The following is a 24,261-nucleotide window of genomic DNA, read 5'->3' as shown; positions in this document are numbered from 1 at the left end:
TAAAACTTATGGATTATTTACTTCTGGAATTTTTCATTTAATATTTTTCTGGAATTTTTCATTTAATAATTTTAGAGTACAGCTGAGTGCAGGTTTTTGAAACTGCAGGAAGCAAAACCATGGCTAAAGAGGCCTCCAGTGTCTTTAAGGGCAGGTCAGAGGAGAGTGGGACAAATAGGGAAGGGTGGGGGCAAGGGAGAAAAAAATGTGTGTAAATGAAGAGACTGAGCAGCACGTTGTGCAGTATTCGCAGCTGATGTTACAGAAGAAAACACAAGGATACCTCAAGGCCCTGGGGTGGTCTTTGTAAAATAATCCAAAGACCAGTTTAAAAAAGACCAAACACACAGGCTGTATAATAAATTGGGACCATCTGTTATTCTACCTGGGCCTGCTTGCTTAGTCTTCTGCCTGTTGCTTATTTAAGAATGCCTTTAAAATGGTGATGGAGGGGCTGGGGTTGTGGCTCAGTGGTAGAGAGCTTGCCTCACATGTGTGAGACACTAGGTTCAATTCTCAGCACTGCATATAAATACATAAATAAAGTAAAGGTCCATCAACAACTAAAAAAAATATTAAAAATAAATAAATAAAATGGTGAAGGAGTGCTGCCATGTGTCAGCAAGCAGCCAGGGAAGGGGTGCAGAGACAGGGAAAGCCAGGCGGCAGACTTGGAAGCCAGCATGGGCTGCCCAGCTCCCATACTGGTTACCCTCTGGGGCCATCATAACCATGGCTGAGACATTCTGATCCATGGGTTATGGGATGGTGGGAGGTGTGAGTTGGCTGACCTTTTATTTATTTATTTTTTTAACCACCAAGTGAAACCAATTTTAGAATGATGTTTTCAAAAAAGGACCTTTCACTTGAACATCTAGTACTGTATGACTCCTTTCTTGCATATTTACCTGTCTCTGTGTATTAATGGATTTTTGCAAAGTCTTCTCTCATTTTGTGTGTGTATGGGGGGTGGGGGTGGGGAAGACACTGGGCATGGAACCCAGGGCTTCGCACATACTCTACCACTGAGCTACATCCCCAGCCTCTGTGAATCAATCTAAATGTAGGAACCGTCATCCTTTTTAATCAGAAGGGTTGCTGAATTTTACTTTTCTGGCCAAAGAATGTTACCATTGTGAATTGCTAGTATTTCTCAGTTTTAATGGTAGCTTCCTATAAATAACAACAAGATTATTACTTGGAAATTCCTAAATCAACCTATTTCGCTAAGTACAAGCCTACAGTTAAAGGCTTTATTTAATTTTTGTTTTAAGTGGATATGACCAAAATGCTAATCTAGAACAACATTTAACCTACTGACTTGGCAAACTATGCCATGTAATCAATTTAGCTCTTGGAGTCAGAGTAACTATTTTTGTAGCAGAATGGAGGAGGGCCAACTTGTCGCTTCAGGGTGTTTTTGGTTTTTCTTGTAAGGATCTCATTAATCCAGTGGCCCACCCTGGATGACCCACTGGCTAGAGGCTCTGGTTGCTAGGATGCTCTTCGGGGCTTTGCTGCTTTCAGGAAGCAAAGGGAGGGATGTAAGCTGCGTGAGTGAAGCCATCTGCAAGCTATCCTTGTTTTCCTCTGCTCCCACTTTTCTGGCATGCTGAAAGCCAAGCTGGGAATCTAGGCATGGTGCAGGAGGTGTCAGAGCCTGGCTTCCTAGCCAGAAATGTCATTCAGCACAAACATATTTTCTCAAGCATAAGGTATAACATTCATTCAGAAATGAGTATTTATGAAAACAGAAAGAGTTAATTGTAGGAACTTGGATGATAGAAGCATTTGTACTTAGACCAATAGACCAGTATTAGGCTCATCAAAGGATTGTAGTAGAAACTTGATCATTTGAATGATGGAAAATAGCTTCCAGAGTGCTCATCTGGCCTTGATTTCATTAACCTCCAAGGTATTTTTAGTTAAAATTAAATTATCCCAGCTTAATATAGATACTTCCCTCTTGGCTCCCTCTTTACTAGAAGGAAGTTGGTTTGCTAAGAATTATACCATCCATAGCAAAGTAGAGGAAGCAACTGAGCAGTTTCTAATGCCTGACTTCATACTACCTATTTATCAGGACAGCTGTGAGACCATCATGGGAAGTAGGCAGGACTGAAATAAATCCTCTATATGGTACTCTTCAGTGACCTAGAGGGGACCCTGCTTCATATGGCTATTGGATGTAAATGTTCAATGATTTGTGCTGGAGAAGCTGGCATCTCTCTGTGAAGAGGTAAACCCCTCTCTTCCTGTGGATATTGGCCATACACAAAAATCCTGAGGACCACAGAACTAGGGGTGGAATTAGCACTGGGATTTGATAGGCAAGCCTGGGAGGATGGAGAAAGGAGATGGGGCATAGAGTTTATTTCTTGGCAGAAGGGCTTCTTAATTTATTCAGCCTCGATATTTTTCACTTTATTCATCACTTTATTATTATGGGTGAAGAGATTCCTGATCTTTATTACCACAACCATTTGCATGGTGCTATTTACATTTCTTTGCTTAATAAACAGTTTAATCATGAAAATGTCCCTTTTTTGTGTGTGTGCAGCTAACTGTGCTTGGCACCACCATGTGTCTCCTTTGACCTGTTTCCTAAAAATCGTATTCATTTCATTTCCACAGGCACACCTAGATGATGTAAAATGTTTCTCCTGTTTAAATGTTACCTCCTCTATAAGCTTGTAAGCATCTTCAGTGGCTGGGAGTGTCAGGCTCATTTATGTGCTCTTCTGCTGTCCCTCTGTAATACCTAACACAGTACTAGAGAATCAAGACCCAATTGAGAAAGACCTTGCCGTGTTGAAGGTCATGGTATTGAATGATTTTGGAAGAAAAGAAAAGAAAGCATGGAGTCTGGACTTGCTAAGATATAAACTTCACTGAGATCTTATTCCTATTCTATAGCATTTTCCCTGGAAGTGGCTTTCAGGAGCCAATGAGCAAGTGGGAAACTTCTGATCCTCTTACGTAATACCCTGAAGCTGATCATGGAGCTTTGCTAGAAGGGAAAGGACACATGGTCAGGGCATTCCTCCTGTTTACTAGGAACTGTGCATTGACTCTGTAATTAACAAATCAACTTCTTGCTTTGGAGGAAAGTCTTTTTCTTTCCATTCCAAAAGTTTGTCGAGTGTCACTTTCAGCCCCTCAGGTCCTGTGCTGATGAATAACAGTAGATTAAGAATTTCTTATTTTCCTTTCTGTTTTCATGGGACTAACAGTTCTCTCTCCCTTAGTTCATTAATTTTTTTTTCACATCAGTAAAATAGTGATAATAAATAATAGCAAGTCCTTTAAACTCTTTCTTGCCCCATTTCTATAATCCCTATTACTGAGGACCCAGAGAATCAACCAGCACCTAGTTGACATTATTTCTTTTTAGTAATTGTGTGCTGCCTACCCACTTGATTGTCAGTGGTTTTATTACCTTGAGATTGAAAATTCAAATGAATGAAGGACAGCACGGTAAAAGGAAACTCACCAGATATGACATGAGAATAGTGACCCATAATTCATTCACAGAAGTGTTTCCTTGCAATCCAAGCATTATCACATCCATTTTAAAAAGAATAATTACTATATTTTGTGGAAAGAATAGGCTCATAAATTCCAAGAAGCTAATTATGTTTTGTTACTGGTGTTGCTAGAATTCTGATGAGTTTGTTGCTGTTTCTAGGTTAGCTGTTGGGAAAGAGAACATACCCTGACGTGGACACGGGTGTACGGGTAATTAGAAATTACTGAGAGAGAAATAATGATATTTTGCCATTAAAAGGATTTTCTATCATTTGGTTATGCTAAAATGAGCATGGGAGAGCCCAGTTTTAAATTGAAAAAGGAAATGAAATTACTTTTTTATTTTTTAATGTAGATCTGTCAGGGAAAGGAGAAGAATGAAGAGTATATCAACCTAATGATATTTGTAGGTTCTTCTGAGATTAAAAAAAAATCCACAGTGTGTGTGTGTGTATATATATATATATATATATATATAGAGAGAGAGAGAGAGAGAGAGAGAGAGAGATAGATAGATGATGGGTGTATTTAAAAATGATCTTCAGAACAAATACAGCCAGACCACTGGAGGAACTTTAGTAATGATGGTACATTTGAGTGCTTACTATGGGCCTGGCATGGTAAGCAACTTAAGACGGGGGTTTTAAATAAGTCACACTATAAGTGGCAGAGCCTCAAACAACTAAATACATACACATTTCTCATTTGGCACCTAAAAAAAAGAAAAAAAAAAGAAAGAAAAAAATAATTGTCAAGCTAGAGCTAAATAATCTTAAATTTTTAATGTAGAGAATTGAGCATCTAGTAATTGTATTGAAGTTAACCCGTCATTTTTTATTCTAAAGTTACTCATTTGAATTTCTGCTAAAGCAAACAGCTATCTCTGTTTGTCTAAGAATTTCATTATAAAACCTGCTTTAGGCCTGCCAGGCATGGTGGCTCCTGCCTGTAATCCCAGCCATTTAGGAGGCTAAAGCAGGAGGATCTCAAGTTCAAGGTTAGTCTGGGAATTTAGCAAGACCCTGTCTCAAAATAAAAAATCAAAAGGGCTAGGGATGTGGCTCAGTGGTAGAGCACCCCTGGGTCTAATCTCTGGTTAAAAAAAAAAATGTATTCATACTGAACAAACCATAATGGTTGGTCAGTCGTTTTATTTTTGAGGTTGATTCCAAGTTGTGTTTCTAATCTTACACTTGACAATTTTTTACTAGAATAAGGATGACCAATCATTATTATTATTATTTTTTTAGTTGTAGATGGACCTTTGTTTATTTTTATGTGATGCTGGGATCGAACCCAGTGCCTCACGCATGCTAGGCAAGCACTCTACCACTGAGCCACAATCCCAGCCCCAGGATGACCAATTATAAGAAGACTTTTCCTTTTTTATATGTTAGGCTGTGTGGGGTTTTGTCTGTCTTCTGTCTTCTTCTTGAGCCTTGGACCCTAACTTGCACAATGCTTATTTCTTTTTCAGGAATTGTGACTCTAGTCTTCTGGGTAGTTGGTAGATCACAACTATACCATTATTAATCATGGGGGAGTTGAGTTCAAGGGAAAGCAAGACATTTCTTATGGCCATAGGAATACCCAGGCAGCCAAGTCAGTAGCATTATATCCCTGCAGTTCTCTGCTTAAAAATATAAACAGAGCCCCCTTAGATAAAAGTATTTCCTTCCATTATATTGAAGTAAACATATGTGATCATTTAAAGGTCCAGGTTTTAGAGACACTCTTGCAATGAATAACTTGGTTGAATTGCCTAGTTAAGCTAGATGAATTGATAAAAAATTAAATGAAGTGTATATTTTTGCTATCCTTGCCTTAGGGGACTGTTAATTTTCCTGAAGGGGAGGCTGAATTAAGCCCATATATACCAACTTTGTATTTGTGTACTTGTTTTTTGAAAAGAAATTTAAGAGGTAAAGTGAAAGTTTTCTGTCAAAGGCTTTTCTTTATTTTTATCTTTTGTGGTATTAGAGATTTAACTTAGGGGTGCTCGACCACTGAGCTACATTCTCAGACCTTTTTCATTTTAAATTTGATATGGGGTCTTGCTAAGTTGCTGAGACCTGTCTCAAACTTGTGCTCCTCCTTCCTAAGCCTACAAGGTCACTGGGATTATAGATGTGCACCACCACACCTGGCTTCAAACATTTTTCTTAACACCTATGTTGGTAGTATGTGGACCCTGTGATTTAAATAACAAAGATATGCTGAATTTCTTGGAAATTAATATGCATGGGAATTTGAGGGTGTAGCTCAGGTCACATGGAATTTGGCATCGGAATTTCCATTTCTCGATTTTCTAAGCAAGGGCCTTGTTGCCATATTCTCCCCCTTAATTTAGTAAAATGAAAAGTTAAAATGGACTTTGCATCAGAAAACATGAAGTATTTTTAAATGCCATTATGTGAGAGACAGAGAGTCAGGGATGGAATGGGGTAGATGCAAAAAATTATCATCTTGACTGCCTGGAATTTAAAAAAAAAAATTTTTTTTTTTTTAGTTGTAGATGGACACAATGTCTTTATTTTATTCATTTATTTTTATGTGGTGCTGAAGATCGAACCTAGTGCCTCACACTTGCTAGGAAAGTGCTCTACCACTGAGCTATACAGCCCCAGCCTCAAGGGCCTGGAATTTTTTTTTTAATGGTTTTTTTTGTTTGTTTGTTTATTTGTTTTTGTTGTAATGGATACAATATCTTTATTTTACTTGGTCTTTTTTTTTTTTTTTGGAGGGGTTCTGGGGATGGAACCTAGAGGCTTTTTACCACTGAGCCACATCTCCAGCCTTTTTGGGGGGGAGTGGGGGTTGGGTGTGGGTACTAGGGATTTAACTCAGGGGCACTCAACCACTGAGCCACATCCCCTATTTTATATTTTATTTGGAGGCAGGGTCTCACTGAATTGCTTAATGCCTTGCCATTGCTGAGGCTGGCTTTCAACTCACAATTCTCCTGTCTCAGGCTCCCCAGCCCCTGTGATTACAGGCATGCGCCTGGCTAATATCTTTATTTTATTTATCTATCTTTATGTGGTGCTGAGGATCCAACCCAGTGCCTTGCACAGGCAAGGCAAGTGCTCTACCACTGAGCCCTGGAATTTTTTAATCTACAGCAGCTCGGCCCTTGGGGACTAGGCTGAGTGCTTTATCTTTTACTTTGTATTTGTAGGATTTTCCCTTCTCATAAAGACTTGAATGAGTTTGATATATGCCCTATGGTAAATTTTGGAATTTTTGTCAATGAAAGGTGGAGTCCAGCCACCCAAATCAGCATAGTTTACAGGGTTTCCCCACACATTCTGTCATAAGCTTAGGTGAATGCCTTCCTTGCCAGCCCAACATCGAGGATCAAAAGATGGGCAACCCCAATATCCATTATTGACCCATAGAAGTATTTCATTTCCAACCACTTACACTTTCTTAAGAAAGCATAAATCTAAATTGCCAAAGAAGGAATCTTTATTCTTATTTTGCCTTGAATACATCATAAAAACAAATTTTTCTAGTGCAAAAGTGATAACAGCAATCTAGATCTCCTTCAGGTGCCCTATCTTAATTTAGCCTCCTAAACTGTGTTGTGAACAAAAGTGAATTATATTACCCAGCTCAGCTCTTCTCTCCTCTTGCCCCCAAACATCCTATGCTCTCTTCTTTTGGAGATTTGCAGTTAAACTCCCTATACAGTATGTTTCAAGATTTCAAAAGTGTCATTGTACTTTTGACAGAATATGTGGTTTGCTTTGGCTCTAAACTGTACATGCTCTGTTGCCTTATCTCTGAATGAAATCTCCCAATGGTGAGAGAAAAATAAAAGCCAGTTTGTCAGTGGGGTGTTCTTTGCTAACCCTCTAGTAATCATCTTTATTGCCATTGCTTCTCCTGATTGCTGCTCTGACATTTCCATGAAAATTACTGAGGGCAGCTGAACTAGATAAATTAGTCCCTTTCTTAACAAATAAAAAACCATTGACATTTTGGCAGTGCTAAACTCATTAACAGTATTAGCCAGGAGTCCTGCTTTTAGCAAAGCTCCATCCTGAGCATGTGATCATAGGTTGGGGAAGATAAAGACCTTAGAGCTCCTAATTAGCAAGTGAAATAAATGGCAAACAGTTTGTGGGAGTCCCTGAATAACATTAATCAGATTTAGAAAGCTACCACAATTTAATCATTTGTTTCAGTGTCACTGTGGAAAAAAACACATTATTCTAGAGATATGAAGAAAGTGTTTTTTTTTTGATGTGATGCCATTGCAGTAGCTAAATTGAAGAGAGAGGAGTTTCAACACATAAGGAAGCTTTATCATTCAGGGTTTCTTTGGAAAAAGCTTCACTATTTTATCAGATTCTGGTTCCCCACAATGGAGCCTGTTGGAGTCAAAAGGCCTGGTTTCCACCTGGAGACTTATTGCAGGACCCTGGCCCAGGGAAAAAACTTGCCTGCAGGTGTTCCACAGGTTTTTGTGAGCAGAGAATTATGCCCTGGCTCCCTCTGGATTGCAAAGCTGGTCTGACTTTCATGTTTCTTCATTCTGGTTTTCTTAGTCCCGTGGTCACCCATCCTGCTGTTTCTACTGCTGTCTTCACTATTTCTAATTTCTGTTGCTATTTTTTCTTTTGTCCCTTTTGGTCGCTTTGGCTTCCCCCTCTGAATTCTCATCTTTGAGGTAAGTAAGTCTGACTTCTATAGATGACCTCAGTTGCTGTGAACATTCCTGTCCTTTGTGTTGCACTAGCCAATCAGGACACCATTGAATAAAACTGCAGGTTCCGCCAAGGTGGTGCGTTGAAGCTGAGGTTTTATTTCCTCCTTAAGCCCAGTGTTTGAACACAATGGAAGCCAGTCAAAACTAGTTCCCAGATAACCAAAGATTTACTGATGTGTGATTAAAACTTCCTAAACCAAAACTTCTTGGTTTTGTCAGTGGCTTCTAGGGTTCTATTGGTCAGCTCTGTGTTCCTACAATGAAATATCCGAGGGAACTAACGTGATCAGAGATGAGGTTTTTTTAAGCTCACTTCTGGAGATGGGAGTTCAAATGGCACAGTGCAAACTCTAGCAGGACATGGCAGATGGTGATGGCGGAGCTTCTTGGAAGGAGGATCCCATGGTGAGCCAAGTAGCAGAGAAAACTAGGTGGAGCCAAGCTTGCTCCTTTTATGACATCCCTGTCATGAGAATTACCAAAGGGTGTCTTAAGAAAACCCTCACCTCAATGAACTCAAACACACCACCAGGCTCCACCTCCCAAAGCTTCCACCACCACCTCCAATAATGCCATTCAGGGGAACCAAGCCTTTAATCACAGTGGACCCTTGGGGAACACAAGCCATATTCAAACAGTAGCAGGAATATTATACAGATAACAAATGGTGAGCTAGTATTTCTAGGAGCTCATGATCTTCTTTAATAGTTGATAAATAGAGTGACTTCTTGTGTAACAGTATCCTATACTTAGTGGATGGATAGGAGACACAGAAGACATAACTCTGTCTGGCCACTGTAGCTGCATTTTGGCCCTGGGAGGCAGAACACTAAGTTGACTTCTCATATTATCTAAGTATTAAGTACTTGAGTCAGACTACGGTTACAGTTCTGAGAAACATGGTCTGGAATCATCAAGGGAAGTTGAGGAAGGAAGAACATCTGAAGGTTTTCTTATAACAGGAAGAAAGGATTTCTGCTGGTGCTGGTGCTGTGTACCTGAGAGAGATCCAAGGAGAGTGTGTGTGGGAGTCATCAAGCATGACCAGGTGAGACTGCTGGATGGCTTGGGTGTTTTCCGTCGTGCTGAGGTAGGTCCCAACACCAGCTGCTCTAGGAGGGACCCCTGCAAGCGAATGGTGCAAGGGAATGTGATTAGTGGGAGAAGAGCTTTGGACATGTTGGGTAGGACTGTTTGGATAGGGAAGAGACTAGAGCTGTGGTAATGAGGAAAGAGAGTTAAGGGGTTGTTTTAGTAACCCAGGTTCATAGAAATAAAGCCTAGATGAAGATGGAAGAAGTTTTGGCTATAAAAGTGACAGAATTCGGTCAGTGAGAAACATTGGGAAAGAAGGGAGTGGAAGGGAGTCAAAGATGAAGCTGGTTTTAGGTGTATTCATTCTTCATTCCACTTTTTTCATTCTACTTGAAGATCAATTATTTTTTCAGCAGACATTATCTTTTTTTTTATTAAGATGTTACCTATAGATACAGAAATCATTTTAATAGCTTTTTTTGAGAGACAATTCTCAGTGTGTAACTGGATTTTGATTTGGCATCAGGTGTCTGGGAAATGGTGCCTAACAGAAAGGAGCTCAGGGTGGAGTGGCTGCCTCCCCTATTAAATGTGGTGCCCTACTTTGCCTCCTGAGTTAATCTGAAGACTAGAGAATGTGTGTGAACACTGGGGTTGGTAAACTTGGGGCTTTTGTAACATTTTCCTGTAAAGAAGAGTTCTAGAGATGAGGGGGTACAGTTTGGGCATAATTCCATTTGGGTTGATGGTGGCATATGAGTGACTTGCCAGCCTGAAAGAGCCTCTTTAGAAAGTCACCTCCATGTGTCAGTGGTCAGTTCCTTGAGAGTTGATAGGTTGCCCAGGGCACAGTTAAAGGTAAGTTCTGACCCTAACCCTAACCTGCTTAGGAAGATAGGAGGATAATAGTTACATCGAAAGAGAGAGAGAGAGAGACATGAGAGAGAGAGAGAGAGAGAGAGCGCCCTAGGTTACAAAGGAGTGTTAAACCTGTTCTACTGAAATGGTTTAATAATGTGATCATTGCTCAGTTCTCTTAATTAGCTAACTGTTGGCCAAGTCGTGCCTGTGCAGGATTTCTCTGACCCAATTTATTATTGGCTGAAGGCCACATGCTAACTGGTCAGTAACTCAGGCTCTCATTTAAAAAACAAAAAGAAAGAAAACAAAGTGCTCTGGGCTTGCAATGTGACCTGCCGCACCTGATTCCATGACCTGATCTCTTCAGGCTGTAGGCATTTCATCTGTAGAAGGCATTTCCCTTGCTGGATTACTGAGGATCGCTTTGTAAGCAACAAGGTGCAGGAAAAGGCTGACATGGGCCAAGGGGCTTTTAAATAGAAGGGAGTGGCACTGTCCCATCTGCTGCCCATCCCTTTCCCAAGTAAACCTGCTGGGAATTTCCCGAAGACAGCCCAGGTACTGACTGGCTGCATTTGTAAGGAGTACCGAACGCATGTGAAAGGTGTTATTGATTGTCACTGGGTAAACATGGAGAGTTCCACTTGGGGAAAGTAAATATCTAGTCTGAATTTATTTCTTGTATAGGGTTTTTCAGAAGTGATGGAGATTCTTTGGCAGTGGTGATTTTGTGTGTGTGTGTGTGTGTGTGTGTGTGCGTGAGCGTGCGCATGCATTAAGAAGGGAATGCAGAAACAAACAAAAAATAAAAAGTAGTTGAAGGTAGAGGGTGACCTGAGCTCAGACCAAAAATTGAAATTTTTTAAAAATATTTATTTTTTAGTTGTAGTTGGACATAATACCTTTATTTCACTTATTTAAAAAAATTGAAAAATTTTTTGAAGAACCATAAAAAGGTAGCATCAGTTTTTCCTGGCTCAGGAACTAGGCCTTGGTATATGTTGAAGTCAGAGCCATGAGACTGCTGCATGCTGTGAAGCCCTTGGTAAGCTTGTTTTGGAAGGAGGCCCCCCTCTCTTCCTGAGTCTGTACAGCTTGCCCTCCCTTTCTGCATTATGGCAGGCAAAGTGGATATTGGAGTATGGCCTACCCACATCCCTGCTCCTCATTTTCTGGAAACTGCCTTTTGCTCTGTTTTCACTGTGAACTTGACCTGTCTCCTGGATGTGTAGACTCCTCATCTATGAAACTCGGAAAGTGTAAACCCTGTTGGGGTCTGAATTAGGGGCTTGGTCTTTAGTGAGAGAGGAAGAAAGGAGAGGGGCAGGGAGTTCCCCAAATGCTACCCTTCAAGTTCCAGAGACCCCCAAGTACTTACAACTAATGAAAAGGAAGTGTGTTCACTGTTTTGCTTAAACTATCTCAAGTGACTTTGGGAATTTGCAACCAAACATGCCCCAATGTAGTAGTGACAAGAAACTCAGAATTTTTAGGACTGCTATGAGGCCCTATTAGAAAGCAGAGTATAGGACATAAGTAGCAGGCTGAGTCGTTGAAAATGTGGCCCCACAGAGGAAGCTGCTATATAGTTCCCTGAGGTCAGACATTGTGGCAGAGGCAAATTCTATGACATCTTTGCCTTGTTCTACACTAGAAGAATTAGCATTTGTTAAGGATTCCAGGTTGGGATGGGATTAAACAACTACAGTGCTGCTTTTCAGTACAATGGTCTATTTCTAGGGTTAATTTTCAAGATACTCGGGCACACAAGACTTGGGCACAGAGCAGAGGCAGGCCAACTTTCTGCAAAGGGCCACAGAGTATGTCTTTTAAGCTCTGTGTGTCATGTGATCATCACAACTAATCAGCTCTGTCATCGTAGGATACAGGGTCATGGACAGCATGCCAACCTTTGCATGTAGCTGTGCTCTAACACAGCTCTATTTACAGATGCTAGAATTTGAATTCCATGTAAGTTTTAAATGGCATGAGATCCTTTTGATTTTTTAAATCATTTAAAGATGTGAAAACCCTTCTTAGCTAGTAGGCTATACAAATGAAGGTGCCAGGTGGATTTGGACCCCTGACTGTGGTTTGCAGATCTCAACCCATTGCTTTTATGATGGCCAAAGTGGACACACTGAGTGTGTCCACGAAATGTGTTGACCTTTTCATTTGGTCCCCTGGGACCAAAGACAGTTGGCTGGTATTCCAACCAAACAGTGAGATAAAGGAAAGATTTTAGTTTCAATGAGCTGGTTTTCAGTGTTACTGGAAGCTAGTAATTCGTAGGTTAGTCTTCAGGTGCTTGACCCATGCCTGAGACCCTCTGCTTATTGAATCAAGGAGGTGAAGACCAGATATAGTTTCCACATTTAAATAGACAAGTCTCCTGGAATTTTGTGTAACACTTTGTGTGAAGCCCAAATTAGAATTAATAGAGTTTGAATTTTCTGATCTATTATTTAGCCACTGAAATGCGTACCTTCCCCTTCTCTGTAGTTGAAAGATATAAGTATGCCATTTAAAAAAAACAATGACTTTTTTTTAAGTGTGATGGACATAGAGTGAACTGTATATATTTAAGGTATGCTGTTCAAGAAGTTTTGTTATAGGTATGTACATATGAAACCATTATTATAATCAAGATAATGAACAGTGTCCATCCCCACCACCCACAAATTCCATCTTTCTGTGTCCTTTTCTTTCCAACAATCCCTGATCTGCCTGTATGTGTACAGGCCTTATTATGTTGTACTTTCATTTCTCTTGGGTTAACTTTCCAGGATTAGGTCACATGGAAATAAGATCATATGGAAAGCATATATTTAACTTTTTAAGGAACTCCAAAACTGCTTTCCAAAGTGGTTGTATCATTTTGTGTCCTCAGTAGTGCTGTAGCGGGGCTCCAGGTCCTCCACATCCTTGCCAATCAAGTGGGCTGGTTTTAGGAAGCAGTTCTAGTGGGTGTTTCCCTCATGGACTCTCTCAAATACCGAAAAGTCACATCCTCGAGAATCGCTTGGTTTTAGTTTCCAAAGTGCACAGATAGCTACTGCCTCTTTCATTTTAAGAGTTTCCTGTACAATGAAGAATTAAAGGACCCAGTGCAATGAATGACTTAGGCTAAGTAAGTTTGACCAGGTTTTTTTTTTCTCTATTTTCCTTCTTCCTTTTAAATATAACCCACTGGTTTTCTTTCCTCCCTTTTTAAATTCCCTTCAGTTGCTCCTGCCTTCCTGTGCTGAAGTGTTCTGTGTCTTGATCTGTGTGGAATTGGTATGCGAGAGTCCTGCCGTCTTCTGCCACACCATAAATGTCTCAGGAAAATTAAGATGCTCCGGGAGATAACCCCCTTAGGTATTACAGCTTTTACTTTCTAGAGTGGATTCCCTGAAATAAAATTATTGCAATCTTTTTGCCCTGTCCTTGAAAGTTATGTTACTCTGAGAAATGAAATGTTGCTACAAATGCGTGCATCTCAGTAGGAGAGTTTTAAACAATTGGAAAGAACCCTGTTTTTAACAGGGCCAATTTTGCAGCTTCCCAGGTGGAGGTTACATTGAACTCATGGCTCTTCCGCTGTCCAAGTGAATCAGGGCCATACTGATTAGTCCATACCAACATAGCTATGATTCTTTCGTATGGTAGCCAGTATCTGATCCAGAGTTAATGTCCTGAGATGTCTCCTCTTGTATGTTCCATGTCCTTGTCTTCTGCCTTCAGCTTCCATTCCCATTAAGGGTTCTTTCCATCACAGTCACTTAGATTTAGCTGCAGTCTTTTCTGACTAGTCCAGTTGGAAAACTGTCTGCCTTCTCTAACTCCAGCCGGTGCTGCGGAACTGTTGGGTTTGCTTAGGAGAAATGCAGACTCTCTACTTCTTAAAGTCAGTCTTGAGAACACTGTCCCTCTAAAAGGTAAAGAAAGGAGGACTTCTGCTTCTTAACCAGCATTTCTCTATGAGGATGGTAATGGGACACTGATGGTGACTCTTCAGACTTGCTGTTGATACCAGGAAGAAAACCAAAGCCCAAAATAGGTTTTCTTGAAGGGCATCTATTGAGAGTAGAAAAATATCCAAGTAGGGAAAAGGATTTCTCAAATTGAAAAGTGTATCGGAATTTCAACCTTTTGACTCCCTTGGAATAATTCTGTGGCTGTTAGCCTTCATTTGCTTTCTATATATGCTTTAAATCCTCCGCAAGGCCACGTTGGCTCATCGGGTCAGAGTGGTGATTCTCACAGTTTGACTAGTACTATTAGCATCAAATGGGAGCTTGTTAGAAATGCAAATTATTGGGCCCAATTCTAGGAATCAGGGTGTGGAGCTCAGTATTTTTTCTTTTTTTCAACAGGCCCTTCAGGTGACATGCTAAAGTTTGAGCATCATGCTTTAGTGCCAAACCTGTGTTTAGATTCTAGTCATGCTACTTACAAGCTACCTGGAACTGGTTACTTGGCCTTCAGCTACCTTGCTTGTGTGCTTTCTTTCACACTGGGCATTGAACCAAGGGATGCTGTACCATGGGGCCACATCCCTACTCCTTATTTTTAATTTTGAGATTAAGTCTTGCTAAACTGATGAGGCTTGCCTCGAGTTTGCAATCCTCCTAACTCGGCCTCCGGAGTTACTGGGATTATAGGTGTGTGCCACCATGCTTAGCCTTCAGTTTCTTTATTTCAATAAAAAGAGGAGAGCCATCCCTGCTTTTCAAGCCATAATAGGGATTTAAGGTGATGTGTATAAATATATGTGCACCTAAATACTCAGTAAACAATAACTGCTGGTATTGGGTATCATCTTTTAAAAGGAATGGTGGTGCCAGGCACGGTGGCACATGCCTGTAATCCCAGCGGCTCGGGAGGCTGAGGCAGGAGGATCATGAGTTCAAAGTCACCCTCAACAATTTAGCGAGGCCCTACGCAACTCAGTGAGACCCTGTCTCTAAATAAAATATTTTAAAAAGGCTGGGGATGTGGCTCAGTGGTTTAGTTCCCCCTGTATTCAACCCTGGGACCCCCCCCCCCAAAAAAAAAAAAAAAAAAGGAATGGAGGTAGATGAACAAGAAGATAAAGGCATAAAAATAAAAGATGGGCTCACCTAAAATGTTTCCATTAAGAAGTGACTTACAGGGACTGGGTTTGTGGCTCAGTTGTAGAGTGCTATCATAGGTGAGACACTGGGTTTGATCTTCAGCACCACATAAATAAATAAATAAACAAAATAAAAATATTGTGTCTATCTACTACCAAAAAGGAAATTCTTTTTTAAAAAATTTTTATTTATATATGACAGCAGGATGCGTCACAATTCTTATTACACATATAGAGCACAATTTTTCATATCTCTGGTTGTATATACAGTATATTCACACCAATTTGTGTCTTCATACCTGTACTTTGGATAATAATGATCATCACATTTCACCATCATTAATAACCCCATCCCCCCTCCCTTTCCCTATCACCCCTCTGCCCTATCTAGAGTTCATCTATTCCTCCCATGCTCCCGCTCCCTATCCCACTATGAATCAGCCTCCTTATATCAAAGAAAACATTTGGCATTTGATTTTTGGGGATTGACTAACTTCACTTAGCATTATCTTTTCTAATTCCATCCATTTACCTGCAAATGCCATGATTTTATTCTCTTTTATTGATGAGTAATATTCCATTGTGTGTATATGCCACATTTTTTTTTATTCATTCATCTATTGAAGGGCATCTAGCTTGGTTCCACAGTTTAGCTATTGTGAATTGTGCTGCTATAAACATTGATGTGGCTGTGTCCCTGTAGTATGCTGTTTTTTAAGTCCTTACATCCTCAGTATAGATCGAGGAGAGGGAGGGCTGGGTCAAATGGTGGTTCCATTCCCAATTTTCCAAGAAATCTCCATACCGCTTTCCATATTGGCTGCACCAGTTTGCAGTCCCACCAGCAGTGTATGAGTGTACCTTTTCTCCCACATCCTCGCCAACACTTATAAATAAAGGTATTGTGTCTATCTACTACCAAGAAAGAAATTCTTTTTTTTTTTTTTTTCAAAAAGTGACTTACATATAAACAGTTGCCAATCCAGAATAAGGGTACCTTTTCTTACAAAACCCAAGTCAAGTATGGTTAACTTTAACTTTTTTTCCTTTCTACCTGACAGCAAATGTGGTAGTTGCAATAAAGTGCCCAGAGTCAGGGATTGACATTCTTTCCCCCCACCAGGGGACCACTACCACTGAGCTACATTCCCAGTTCTTTTTATTTTATTTTGAGACAGGATCTCACTAAGTTACAGAGGCTGGTTTTTGAACTTGGGATCCTCCTGCCTCAGCCTTCTGAGTAGTTGGGATTACAGGGGTGTCTCACCTTTCAAACTTTATTTATGTGAGGCCATGTTTCTTCTCATGCTTCAGCCAAAATGACATATCACAACAGATTGCATGCAGAAACAGGCCTGAGACTCTACTGTTTTCTTTTAAGGCAGACATTCAAAAGATTAGCAAAAATGCACACCACCACCATTCTTCTCACTCATTTTTTATCTTTTAGAAACTAAGTTCCTTTTTCACAAATAGTATTTAAGTTAATATGTAACTTAAAAATCATTTAAAATCAAATTTTAAAAATCTATTTAATTTTTAATGAATAAATGAGTATTTTAAAATTTTCTTTGAATATAATAGATGTAACCAACATAAAAACTCTTTGAGGCCCTCAGTAATTTAAGAGTGTGAAGATAGAGACCAAAATACTTGAAAACTACTAGGTTAGAGGAACTGTGTTTAGATTCTTTTTATTCAGAACTCAAATAGTTGATTCCTGTTTCTACCCCTGAATTTGTAATGAATTCAGGGCACATGAAATATAATATACATTAATCAAAAATTATCTTTTTCACTTTTTTAAAGTCATTTTACGGTTAGAATTAATATATATATTGAGCTTCTTTTCCTAGAAATTAATGTTTACCTGAGCAAAAGATTGTATTTTGTGGTGTCTATAACAGTTTCACACATATAAAATAGCTTCACTTTCATTATGATGAAAATTAACTTATAGGAGTTGGAATTGTCCTCAAGGGGAAAATAAAAGGCATGTGCTTGTCCCTACCCACCTGCCCCCACCAAGTTTAAGCTGATTACTGGAGATAAAGAAATAAAATGGCTTCACAGCTATCTTTGCAAATGACTTTTGAAGCATATTAAGAGCAAAATGCTTTCCAATTAATTTTGTTTTCCTTTGGCAAATGATAATGGGTTTATTAAATGACTGGAGTGTGTATGGACTCTATTACCTGACTTCTTGTATTTTCAAAGGCTGTCTTCAAACCATGAAGTAGATTTGTGGGATTAGACGTCAGGACTGAATGATGTGTGTGTGTGTGTGTGTGTGTGTGTGTGTGTATTTGTTGTTGTTGTTATAGTTGTTTGTTTTTTTAAATTTCTGTTGGGAGAGTGCCAGGGATTGAACTCAGAAGCACTCGACTACTGAGCCACATCTCCAGCCCTATTTTGTATTTTATTTAGAGACAGGGTCTCACTGAGTTGCTTTAATGTCTTGCTAAGTTGCTGAGGCTGGCTTTGAACTCGCAATCCTCCTGCCTCAGCTTCCTGAGCTGCTGGGATTACAGGTATGGGCCACTACACCTGGCTAGGTGCTGAATAATATTGAAGGACAATCTGATCCCTGAATAATCTTTGGTGCTTGGCTAAGTGAGAAAGAGGAGAACGTGCAGTTTTTGGCTGTTTAAGTTGAGATTCATCTGTAACCATGGGGCATCTCTTGTTGAGGATGGAAAACAAATGCACTTTTCTATAATGGAGTCACTCTGGTTTCATTGGAGGTCGAGGAGTACCTTTCTCAGAGACAATCGATTTGCCTCCAGTTAGAAGATTTAACAGTAATGGAGCTGTGTGGTATTTTTTTGTCTTGCTTTTGCTATTTTAAATCATAAAAATGTGGATGGTTTTAAAAGAAAACACCTTTAACCTTTTTACACAAGATATATTTACAAGTTGAATAGATCACTTAAAGATCGTTCAGCATAAGAGTTTTAATGGATAGCAAAAAGCATAATTATGTGGTCAAACAGAGTAGTGCAGATCTTGTTCTTCTTGTACAGTCTCTTAATTTACTGTCAAATTACTTTAAAAGTTTTAATTAGCATAATTAAGTAGAGTAAGTGATAAGATGTATTACTTTATGTATTTTATATGTGTTCTCTCCTTGAGTCACAGTATTTAACAGAAGGCTTTAAACTTAATTACCGCCTCTAACCCAGGCCAGGTGTAAGGCACAAATCATAGCTATGTAGTTTAATGCCACCACAAACTAAAACTGTTTCCAAACTCATCGGAGTTCTTAGTGCTCTGGTTTCCTTTTATTTATCTTAGCCTATTGATTTTCAAATATTTTGCCTGTCACTCACAGAAAGTACATTTTTACATCATGATTCAGTATACATATAAACATGTTACATTAATTTTATTATATAAAATTTTTGCCTTTACGATATCCAATGTACTTTGATTTTTTTTTTTTTTTAATTTCCTCCCTTTCAAAAAGAAAATTGGTTTCAGGACCCTGTGCTCACTGAAAAAATACTGCCCTAGAAAAACCCCTCTTGCATTCAGCACAGTGGTTTTTGGATAACTTCTTTACTCTCATTATACTTAAATTCTGTCTGACTGGACTCCTTTCCCCAGGGGGCCCAGGTGTGCAGTCCTTGCAAACAGCAGCTTCTGTGGCATTGTATGCTACCTGGTGCTTGCATATGTTTCCCTATGGACCTGGAGACAGCCATTTCCAGTGGACATTCATGTATGTGACCTCAGCTGTTCCCAATGTAGGCTCAAAAACCACTTGCAGAACCAGGAATTGAGGCCCTATGCAGGGTCAAGTTCCAGTTACCTGGTTGCCAGCAGATCCACAGTCAAACTTGGCTTTCCCAAGTTTAATGAGGATGGATATGAAGACATGGTGGCTGAGAAGCAGCTCATCCTGAATGTCTGTGAGATTAAATGCATGCCCAGTCCTGGTTCCCTAGACAAGTGGCTAGCCCTGCACTCATGAGGGCTCTTCAGTCATGTAAATCCTACTTCCTGTCCAAAAAAGAAAAGAGAAAAAGCCCACTTAAAGTCAATTCCAACAAAAACTTTATACCTGATCACGTCTCCTAATTTTAGCACTTGCTCTGACTTCCTGCTTTATAGATTCTTTCCCAACAGTCTTTAAATAAATGTATTTAAAACTCTTTGAACACACATGTCCCTAACTCCTGCTTTCTCCCCCTTCCTTATACCTTCTTTATTGCCAACTTATGAAGGACTTTCTGTACCTTCTGAGTCTTCACTTTTCTTTCTCAACCTACTTCTTTCTCCAATATCATCCAGACCTCCTCTTATTAAACCTACTTCTTACTCCCTTTCTCACTGAACTCTGCACACTAGGTCAGTCTGTTGTCTGTTCCCTCATCTGACCTTGAACTCTGCACACTAGGTCAGTCTGTTGACTATTCCCTCATCTGACCTTGACTTTCATTGCCTGAGGTCTGGTCTGGTCTTAGCCTCCTCTTTCTCTGTCTCACTGTTGCTGAGGTCCTTGAGGTTCTAGCTTTGAATTCTTTTTCCAAATTCCCTATACTCTGGAAGGTTGTTTAGAGTTGGTCACAGCCTCAGTGCTGATTTGCAAATCTGTCATTAGTCTGAACTCTGGTCCCACACACCATACCAGGTCAGGAAGACTGGAAATGTCACCTGAGTATACTCCAGTGGTCCGTGAACCTTTAAATTGAGCATACTTGGCCCACAAATCTCCAGCTGCCTATATATTGCAATGCTGCAAACCTCCACTAATCTTCCCTGACAAGATAGAGGGGAAAGGGCAAAATGAGATGAATTTGTGACAACCACTTGGTGCAGGACATGGGTTAACGAAGCAGGATAAACAGTTGGTAACCACTCAGACCTTCTCCCAGGGGACCTACTCCTATGAAGATCTGAATTGAAATATGTCACCTTGGGAGAACTCAAGGAAGTATAATTCAGCTCTCAGGCTGGTTTCTGGGTTTTGCTTTCCTGGCATTTTCTGCAAAGCAAGCAAAAAAACAAGTATGGTATAGAAATAAAGCAAAAAATGGCATTAACCCAGATTTGAAGGCCATAATGACTCTTCTCAGAGTTGAGGCTACAGCAACTGTGTGTGACCGGTTGAGAGTGGGGGCGGTGTCTGCAGGGATGGTACAGCTCTTAACCTAAGTGTCTACCTGCTGGAATCCTGTTTGGCTATCTCACAGGCACCCCAAACTCAACATGTCCTGGAATGAATTCACAATATTCCTTATCACTCCAGTCAATTCAGTCAATGGTACAGCCATCTACAGTACAGGTAGACAAGTTCACTGATTTGAATTCTTAAGGTTTTTTGAATATACCATGTTGGGTCTCACCTCAAAACGTTCACATGGGGCTGGGGCTCAGTGGTAGAGCACTTGTCTAGCACATGTGAAGTGCTGGGTTCAATTCTCAGCACCACATAAAAATAAATAAAGGTGTAGTGTCTGTCTACCACTAAATGTGCGTGTGTATGTGTGTGTGTGTCTATACTTTTTTAAACCCTTCTCATATTCTGTTTCCTATGGTGAATCCATTCCTACTATACCCATTTTTCCCCCCTAGGGCTCTTTCCCTTATCACTCTAGAAGTTCCTAATCTTTATTTTCGTAGTACTTTAATTTCCCCTTTCTAGAGCTCAGTATAAAGCGTTGTGATAGCTTGGTGATAGCTGTCTGACCCCTCTACTTCGGCCATTGACCTCACTAGACATAAGCTCTCTGATGGTGGCTATCTTATTTTCTAATGTGTACTATATCTGACTTAGTAGATACCCATCTAATCTTGTTTAAGAATGAAACATTGGTGCATGACTGCAATCCCAGTGGCTGTGAAGGCTGAGGCAGAAGGATCACAGGTTCAAAGCCAGCCTCAGCAACTTAGGCCCTAAGCCACTTGGCAAGACCCTGTCTCAAAATAAAAAAATTAAAATGGGCTGGGATGCAGCTCAGTGATTAAGTACCCCTGGGTTCAATCCCCTGTACCAAAAAACAAAAATGAAAACAACAGCAACAACAACAACAAAAAAAAACATGCTGTGCTGTGGTGAGAATGGTCTTTGGTTCAGTAAAAGTGGCGCTGCTGTCAATCTGTGCTCTTGCAGAGACAGGAACTCCTCTACTGAAGGCAGAGACAGAAGAATGGGACTCCTACTAAAGAGACAGGGTTAGCACAGCTGGTTTCTCTTGAATTAGGACCTTCCATTTGGAGTCAATTTGTTTGGGGTGTGGTGAATTCCCAGAACAATGGATACACCCAGTTTAAAATATAAATTCATTCGAGGCAAATGTGTTGGCTCATCTTTGCCATTGTTCAGTAAATAATTCAGAATTGACGGGTGGATAAGATGTTGATGTGACTAAATCAGGCCAAATAAGCTATTTCAAATTTTAAAATTTGACTGAGTTTTAAATTGTTACTGAATCAATCTGAATCATTCCCTTAGCTGTGCTTGCATAACACAGTGCCACACTCAGACAGCATTTTGTTTGTAAACTCTCTGCCCCATTGTACTGGGGCCTGGGAGGGCAGATGCAGCATATCTTTAGCCTGGTATCCCATTCAGCAGTAGGGGGATTAACTGTTTTGGGGCCAGTTAAGTGTTTAAATGAGAGTTCTGTGGCGTTCTGTACATCATACTCCTCCTGAGGCTGAAGGTGAAGACTTAGTCCTTAGTGGGTTACTGTTCTCTGGAGCAGAGTGAAGAAGGAGGTAAGTATTTAGTTAGATCTTTCTCACTTGCTGATGTCAGAAATTCAACTCAAACTGGGCTTTATTCAAAATGAGAAAATAATTCCTTCTTGGTTGGGAATGTATTCCGCCAAACAATTAAAAAAAAATAGGCAACTAAACTCTTAAGTTTATAGGGTGTTAATTTTCTAATCTGAAATTCATCTAAAGCTGCAGTAGGCACACATAGAGATCATTTTGGAACTTCTGCCCTCCAGTCCTATCATTCTTTTTTTTTTAGAGAGAGAGAGAGAATTTTTTTAATATTTATTTTTTAGTTTTCAGTGGACACAACATTTTTATTTTATTTTTATGTGGTGTGCTGAGGATCAAACCCAGCGCCCCATGCATGCCAGGCGAATGCGCTAACACTTGAGCCACATCCCCAGCCCTAGTCCTATCATTCTTAATGTGTGGTTTTTATTCTCAACACAGAATGGCAGGAAAAACAGAGAAAGGATAGGGCAAAGCTTTATTCTTATCAAGACATGGCCTTTTATTCACAAATGAATAATTCCCCAAAGGACTTTGGCCTACATCTCCTTGGCTCTGTGATAAAGTTGCAAAGGAGGGTGGGAAATCAAATTAAGCTGGGTTTTTGTTTTGTTTTGTTTTTTTTTTTTGGTACCAGGGATTGAACTCAAGGGTGCTTAACCACTGAGACACATTCCCCAGCCCTTTTATTTTTTGAGACAGGGTTTTGCTAAGTTGCTAAGGGCCTCCGTAAGTTGGTGAGGTTGGTTTTGAACTTGTGATCCTCCTGCTTCAGCCTCCTAAGCCACTAGGATTACAGGTATTCGCCACCACACCTGGCAGCTGTTCTGTTTCTGAAGGTCTATATGAAAGGCAGGTAAGAACTCTGGCAACTAACATTGTCTTTCACGCTCTTCTGTAGGGAAAAATCCAAGAAGATGGTCTACTTTTGCTTTTGGTTGGCTCTAACGGCTCAGATGCCACTTAAAACATGGTATCAAAAAATACAAATGGAACAAAAATGAATAGAACATGAAGATGGACTCCCTAGCTAAGCTTAGGCTACTTGAGGGGAAGCTGTCTTTATGTCTGGTCATTTGCTGAGGGTCATGGCACACTTCTGTTTCCTTATGTGTGGATATCATTGTTCAAGGGGCTGGGGATATATAGCTCAGTTGGTATAGTGCCTGCCTTGCATATACAAGGCCCTGGGTTCAATCCCCAGCTCTGCCCCCCACCCAAAAAAAAAAAAGATGGATATCATTGTTCAGCCTTAAACTTCCTGGACTTCCTAATTGCCTGCTTTGATTAATAGAAGTAATATTTATCTTCTTTCTGTCAATGCTCTAGTTATTCTCTTAATTATACAACTTTTTGACTGCTTTAATAAGAACTGTTTCTAGGGCCTGCTGCAATCCTTTTATTTTTGGATTAATTCTACTTTTTCTTAAATTCTACTCTCTATCTTATTTTTTTTTTCATAGACATATTTTTAGTTTTGCTGGCACGTTTTGAAGTAGGCTTGGAGAAGGAATGCACGGCAAGTGTCCTTTGAGCCTATGCTTATCAGTCCTCATACTTAATTGGTAATTTGGCTGAATGTGAAATGCTGAGTTCAAAGTCATTTTCCCTCAGCATTTGAAAGGAATTGCAGTCAATGCTATTGAGTTCTGTGCCTTTGGATGAACCTTTCTTTGGAGACTCAGAATGTTTTCTGCTTGATATTGTGACATTTCATGAGAATCCATCTTTTTCCCTTTATTCAGCTTAGCACCTAAGGGCCCTTCCAATCCGAAGATAGGTTCTTTGGCTCTTGGAAATTCTTATTTAATTGCATCCTTTCTACCGCCTTCTCTTGTACTTATTTATTTATTGTGGTACTGGTAATCTAACCCAGGGCCTGGAGTGTGCTAGGCAAGTGCTCTACCTCGGAGCAATACCCCTGGCCCTTTCTGTCTTTTTATTTTGATGCAGGGTCTCTCACAGTTGTCCAGGTTGGCCCCAAACTTGTTATCCTCTTGCTTCAGTCTCTGGAGTAGCTGGGGTTGCATATGTAAGTCATGGTGCCCAGCTTGTCCTATATATATGTTTTAATTTATTTTTTTATTTTTTTATAGTTATACATGACAATAGAATGTATTTTGACATACCCACATGGAGTATGTAACTTCCCATTCTTATGGTTGTATGTGACGTAGAGTTACACTGGCTGTGTATTCATATACGAACATAGGAAAGTTATGTCCCATTCATTCTACTGCCTTTTCTATTACAATCCCCCTTCCTTTCCCCCTACTCCCCCCTGCTCCAT

The 24,261-nt window shown here is 40.0% G+C and overlaps 1 protein-coding gene and 1 non-coding gene across 5 annotated transcripts in view; both read left to right on the top strand.

Annotated features, from left to right (window-relative positions):
* The window catches only part of Mcc (MCC regulator of WNT signaling pathway), a 445,938-nt gene that overhangs the window by 204,009 nt on the left and 217,668 nt on the right, over window positions 1–24,261 (top strand). The gene's annotated exons all lie outside the window — the stretch shown is intronic.
* LOC125613016 lies at window positions 18,806–18,938 on the top strand. The gene has a single exon (XR_007343529.1). It is a non-coding gene; the product is annotated as a small nucleolar RNA SNORA70 (small nucleolar RNA).

The sequence above is a fragment of the Marmota marmota genome, unplaced genomic scaffold (assembly GCF_001458135.2).
Source record: "Marmota marmota marmota unplaced genomic scaffold, marMar, whole genome shotgun sequence".
NCBI lineage: Eukaryota > Metazoa > Chordata > Mammalia > Rodentia > Sciuridae > Marmota > Marmota marmota.
This window is presented reverse-complemented; position numbering and strand designations above follow the sequence as displayed.